This window comes from Geospiza fortis, unplaced genomic scaffold (genome assembly GCF_000277835.1).
Source record: "Geospiza fortis unplaced genomic scaffold, GeoFor_1.0 scaffold167, whole genome shotgun sequence".
Classification (NCBI taxonomy): Eukaryota; Metazoa; Chordata; class Aves; order Passeriformes; family Thraupidae; genus Geospiza; species Geospiza fortis.
Window position 1 is genome coordinate 4824756 of NW_005054355.1, and position 6933 is coordinate 4831688.

Sequence of the window (6933 nt, forward strand, 5' to 3'; positions counted from 1 at the left end):
TAGGTGTTAGAGGACACAGTTTCCTTGTGTAGCAGGAGGTGCAAGGAGCAAAGGTTTAGGTCAGAGCACCTTTCTGCACTCCCAAGGGAGGGCAGCTGTGAGCACAAGGCTGGTTAGTGAGGCACAGAACAAAGAGAGTAAGCAAAGGCTTTCACATACAACTGCCCTTCAGATTTCTATATCTGCTTCTTCTGCAGGAGAAATTGATGGAAATATGGAGCTAGGGGAAAGAAAGAAGTCCTCTAAACTGTCAGAAATGATAGAATTACTTTTTATTCATGGAGGATTTGTTTGCTTTATGTTTTAAGCAGCTGATCTTTAAAGCTAAAAGATCTCAGATAGCCTAAGCCTTCCATGGACATGTTTTCACCATGGCACATTTCTCATCACTTACACACAAAAATTATTGATTTTATGGACAAGCCCAGAGTCCCAGTCAAATCTCAGAGTCCCACGGTGTTACCACCTCTGTAAATTTACAACTGGAATACTCAGCCTGAAGAACAAGCTTACATCTGCTTCAGACAGCATGGTGGTGTTCACAGGGGTCCCAGGAAGAGAGAAGAGATGAGAATGTTGACTCCATGTTTCAGAAGGTTTGATTTATTACTTTATTATATGTATGATATTAAAACTATACTAAAAGAATAGAAGAAAGGATTTCATCAGAAGGCTAGCTAAGAATAGAAAACGTATGATAACAAAGGCTTGTGACTGAGACAGTCTAGACAGCTGGACTGTGATTGGCCATTAGTTAGAAAGAGACCAATCAAAGATCCACCTGTTGCATTCCACAGCAGCAGATAATCATTGTTTACATTTTGTTTCTGAAGCCTCTAGGCTTCTCAGGAAAAAAAAATCCTAAGGAAAGGATTTTTCATAAAACATGTCTGTGACAAGACAGAGCAACAAACTGGAAACACTGAAAATTTCAGGGCTGCCTCAAAGAGAGAGGCCCATTAAAAATACCACCACAGCAGCCACCTCTGCTGTAGGAACTGGACACTAAGCATCCCTCTGCCCACAAGAAGAGAAGGAAGACGGGGCAGGCCATAGTGTGGCCCAACATCACAAAAACCTGTGCAGGACTCCCTGTAATCCTGTGCCTGGCAGCCTAGCATGGGGAGCCATGGCTGCTCCTGTGAGAACCAGTGAAACTCCTGTAGGACCACTCCTGCCGCTGGTCGCTGGAATGTGAGCACTTGCTTCCTCTCCGCTGCAGCCCTGTGCCTTCCAGCACCGAAAACCTCTTTATACTGTTCTGACGGGTGCACGGATATCACACAGACACTTCCAGCTTCTTCTTGTGGTTTTTTGGTTTGAATTCTTCTTGCCCATGGCGGCTATGCTTGTTCCCACCCTTCTGGTTTCACAGCTTTTTATAGACTCAGTAGCCCTTTTAAATTCCTCATTACTTGCTCTTCCATTACTCTTGAACTTAGAGTAATTTTCTGCATTTCCTTCCTTTTCTCCTGACCATCCTGCTGTCTGTCTTTTTTCCCCCATTGTGGCCCTGTTTCCCACAAGTAATTTCTCTCATCTGTCATGATGCCTTCTTGTTCTGCAAACTTCTGCAAATCTTTCCTTAGAGTGTCTTCTCTTTTTTTCATTGCTTCTTCATGAGACTACATAAGCAAACATACTTTGGGTACATCTGAGCACATATTTTGTGTCATTAGTGCTCCTTCTAAGAGTTTTTGTATGTCCTATACCACTGTGCTTTCCTTAATTCCCTGCCCAGATCATTTTGGGAAGAAACCTAAGAAGGAAGTATTCTGTACACATGGCTTAGTTTGAGAAGGGTTTAAAGATGATTTTAGTCCTTCATCTTCATAGTACACTTGATGAATGAAGTAATCTTCTTATTCAAGGTCCAGTGATTTGTGCTAAGAGCTTTGGATACAATCTGTCAATTGAAACACAATAAACTCATGTACACTTAGGGTAGGAATTGCCACTGCTACGGTATTGTTTTATTTTTTAACAGAGGCACCTCTCCATCAAATTAAGAATAAAATAATCTGTGCATATTTACAACATATAGAAGGAGGAGGAAGTCATGAAGGCACATCCAGGCTGTGGTGACTTACAGGCTCAGTTACATTTCCAATCTTCTGGCGTGGCAGAGATACATTTCCTCATAAATATCTCTCAGAATAGTAACAGTCAGACTTGACAAACACCAAACTGACCTGCGTGCTCTCATGTCCCTTCTACAAGAACCTCCAGATGGAAATCCTTAATTCCTGCAATTCACCAATGTAATACAAAAAGCTGTATGCTAACTTTAAGATAATTCTCCAAAGGAATTAACAAATTGAGAGCTGATGTTCCTTTGTCATGACAAGGTGGAGTCAACATTATTGCAAACATTTCATGCTCTGGCTATAACTCAGCTATCCACTGTCCTGCAAGGAGGGACATACAGCTCTAGCATAACCAGCTACTGCGTTTTCTGCAGAGCTAGGATCTGCTGCTGTGCTCCTGTGTGTGAGTCAGATTGCTGTGTTTCTGTGTGATAGTCAGATTGCACTACAACAAACACATCTCAGGCTGTGCTCATGCACATGCCCCAGCTGACACTTGTCCCCGTGGCTGCCAACCTGCACCTCTGGTGGGCTCCAAGCAGCTCCAGGGGCAGGACTTGGTGCCTGCCCAGGCTGGAGGAGGCTCCTGTGATGAAGGGTAGCCCTAATCTCTGCACCCCCAGCCTGGTGCCATCCCCAGCCTGGTGCCATCCCCATGGCCCAGGTGCACTGTCTCCCGGTCCGGCCCCAGCCAGCTTGACCACGTGTGTGGACAGTGAAGCTGAGGCAGTATCCCACCCACTGGTGGCTGCACTAGCTGGGACCACAGACCAGGCCTGGGGCCCAGCAGAGTCTAGGGTGAGATCCCAGATAGCAAGGTTGGGCTGTTGTGGAATCTAAAGGTCCCTGGAGAGCTACAGTGGGGAAGGACAGGGGGAGGATGATGAGCAAGAGCCATGAGGTTTTGCATGCCAGTCTTCCGTGTGACAAGTGGCAATCCATGTGCAGCTGAAAGAGGGGGCCAGACTCTGGGGGACAGAAGAAGACCCTGGCCCAGGAGGGGCAAGGGAAATGTCTCTGATCCTCACTGGGCTCCCATGGCTGCAGGCAGGAAAGCCTATTCTTGTATAGAAGCAGGTGGCATGAGAATATGATGTGGCAAATCAGATAAGCCACAATCTTGTTATGCCAACAGATGAGTGAGTCAGAAAGGTTTGAGTATAGCTGTCAATAGAGCATCCTGTAAGGATAATGTCTAATCAAATTAGATTAGACACTTGCAGCTCCCATCCCCACAGCTCCTTGTTTAGGGGGAAAAACACTTTTCCCACGTAGAAGGAACATAAAGCATCTTAGCCGCCTGAGCACCCTCAGCACATCCCATCCCTCTTTTTGCTTTCCAGGCAGTGTTTGCCCCCACTGCTTTGGACACAGTCCCATAAATGGCCCTAACCTTGCTGCTTTTCCTGGGCAGTATGTTTTGCACCACATCAGCCAGATGATTTTACTCCACAAATTTTCAGTAATTTTCATGCTAGGGAGAGACTGTCATATGAGTTGTTGGGAGTGGAGGAATTTTAGTCCCAGAAACTCCACCTTGTTTTCCTAGCTACCAAGCAAGCCTTCGGGACAGCTTAAATACTTGGGGTTTCTAATTGGAACACTATTTCAATGACATCTACCAACACGTGACACAGCAGGGGTCTTACGCCAATTCTGCAATTTGTGTTTAAAGCTATTGGAAAAAAGTCTGTGCAACCACACGTGTTCAGATGTTGTTATGCTGTGTGACAGTCTAGTGCAGGTTTCCTAAAATAGCAGCCTCATCCTCCTCCAAAATCCTTCATTGTCTGCCTAAGGCTATTCAAAGAACATTATCCTGTTGCAAGCTTAGGCTGTATCTACTTCAGTTATCATTGTTATGCCAGCAATGGCTGTCAGGGTGTTTCTTGAATATCCCTAAAAGCCTAGGGAACACTTATACCTCTTTGAGTCATGCTTTTAATTCTGAGTACATGAGCCCACCAAAGGGTTGCCCTGGCCCTGCTGGCTCCATTTGCAAAGTTCATTTAGATTTCCACCTGTCATTCCTGCATGGTTTCAATTGCACAGCAATTACATGGCCTTGGCTTACCTCAAGAAGTACTACCTCAGTTTCTCCACCTCTGCAGCTATGAACACCAGTATGTTAGGACCTTCACTCTTCCTCCTTGTTAAGAGGAATTTTCTTGCTAAATTTCAAACCCTGGGTGCAGAAGCAGGAAATTATCTTGGATCTTTCTTATTTGGAGCCCAGAGTACCACTGTTGGACACTGTTTTTCTTATGAATGTTTTGAAACAAAAGCACTTGCCTTGAACTGAACATAAACTTTCATACCAAATGAAGTATGAATATCTGGAAGGTTTGGATCCAAAAGAGTGCCAATTTTGATTCAATATGAATCAATATAAATAGTTCATGCTTTTGCAATTTTTCAGCTCCCAAATCATAGCCAAAAAGCACATACAACAATTTTCATAACCCTTAGTGCATCCACAAAACCCTTTTTTTTTTTGGTCAGGAAAACACTGCATATTACCAAGCCCAAAGGACCTTCTGTTCAGACATAGGGCATCCTGAGTACATCCTCTGACTGCATAGCTCTGTCCTGTGATATCCACTTCATATCATCCTTGGACATTTGATCATTCCTATGATTCCTGGACTCCTAATTATTTCTGAGAAAGGACTATGAGCTCCCAGGAGACTTTCTCTCCTTCGACAAATTTGACCTGGCACAAGGAGGATCCAACAGATCATAAAAACTCTCAGGCAACAGTATGCTGGACTGTAAGAAGAGCTAAACTTCACTTCAGACTTTTGTCAAAGACCTGGTGAGAGGAAACTTCATTCCTTTGGGATCAAAAATATGTTAGTCCCCTTGCAAGATATTAAATTGGTTTTACTTTAACCTTTTTCTCCCTGCCACTGTAGGATGAAACAAGGCTTGTATTTTACCAAGCGTTGGAAGGGCCCATATTGTTACTGGAGGAGAGATATTGAAAGGAAGAAGGCAGCCTCCAGCTTTCCTTTGTGAGTCATAAATTAAATTACTCCCAAATGGGAGGTTTACACAGTGGCAAATGAGTTTTTACTGGTGTACAAGCAATGGTTTCCTTACATATAACTGGCCTGACGGGCCATGGGCAGCAAGGCTGGACCACAGAAAAATATGTTTCCCTCCAGCTCTAAGTTGTTTGTCTATATCAGTTCCAGCTGGCTGGCTTGCATCTCTTCTGACTAGAAATGCTTCCTGGAAAAAAGGATGATACTCCTATTTCTAAGGGTATCTTGCACAAGGTGAGAGCAATCTCTACCAACTGTTTTGGAAGGCTGTTCTCTGCAGGTCTAAAATCTACTGTCCTATAAGATTATGGAGAACCAACTGTTCCTTTTTTCTTAGCCGTAGCTTTTTATACAGTTGGGGACTGTTTTGTTAGAAAAGAGATGACTCAAAAATAGACATGAGAAACCTGTCTTTCCTCAAAGGTCATATTTTCCCAGTGTATTTCAGGTGAGACATCTGTTAGAACAACATGGCATAATCTGTTATGCAAGAGAGGGCTCATCCTAATGGATGTATGCCTCCTTCTGCCTGGAAGTCTTGACACATTGTGCAGCTTTTGTTGAGCTGAGGTAGTGGCTTATCCCCAGGAATTCATCAGGTGTCTGCTCTCCATGTAAGTAGGATTTTCCATGCCTCCTTGCTGAATTCTAGTCCTCTCATCCTGAATACAAATATCTTTAGTTTTAAGATGGTGCTTAAACACATTTACAGACACCTGACCATGGCTTACTCACTGGCTTAATATTTTTACACCTATCAGTGGAAATACTGATGTGTTCTACATCTGTTAAAGCCTCCACAGAGAATCTTCCTCAAGAAATTATGCATTTCATTACTGAGCTTCTAAAACAATTTGTCTTTCAGATTCATCTGCCACCACTTTCTCATTGTCTTGTCTAAGCCCTCACTGTAAGACACAAAATATCTATTATGTTATTTCCTCATCAGTCAAGAGTTGTGACAGCCATTACACTTTCCTTCTGTCCAGACACTCCTGACTCTGCCACAGAGGAAACTATGCTGTATGACACAGTTTACTCTTGACAAAGTCACACTGGCTGTTATTCGTCTCCTCTAGTTATGTAGATAAACAGGTTTGTTTTTGTATTTTCTTAGAAACCAAACTTTCAAAACTAACTATTGTAGAATTCTCCAGTTCTTTATTTTTTCCTGTTTTGCTGAAAGCATCATTACATCTACTTTCCCCCAGACTTTCAAAACCTCAGAAGATCCTCCATTAGTTGTCAGAAAAAGTCATCAAGAGTTTAGAGGTTACTTAACACAACTCTCTAAAAACTCAATTTCTTCAGAACTTTTCTTGATATTCTTGCTCTTCCCTATACAATAAACAGAAAATATTCATTGCTTTTTGTGTTCCTAAATTTAACCTCGTGTTTGATCTTGAGTTTTCTGACTTTCTATTTTTACTTGTTCATGGTATTTTTATACACATCTTCAATAATTCCACCACACTTACACATTTTCTGCCTGGTTTTCTCTTGCCTGAGATTAACAGGAAGACATAATTTACAAAATGGCCTGTTTTTTCCAGTTTGAAACTTTCATTTCATGGTCTCATTCACCTGAGCAGTCTTCCACCTTCATTTCTCTGCTAGTTCTTGTTGTTGTCTCCAGTCAAAATCAAAGAAAATTGCCTCTTGCTCTTTCTGCCACTCTTTGTACAAGGAAAACTGCTGCAACATATGAAACCTTGCTGAGCAGCCTGCAATCTGAAGCGCTGCCATCCCTGAAAAAATTCCCTGTTGCCACCAAGCCCCGTGCCCGAGAGTCCCGCCTG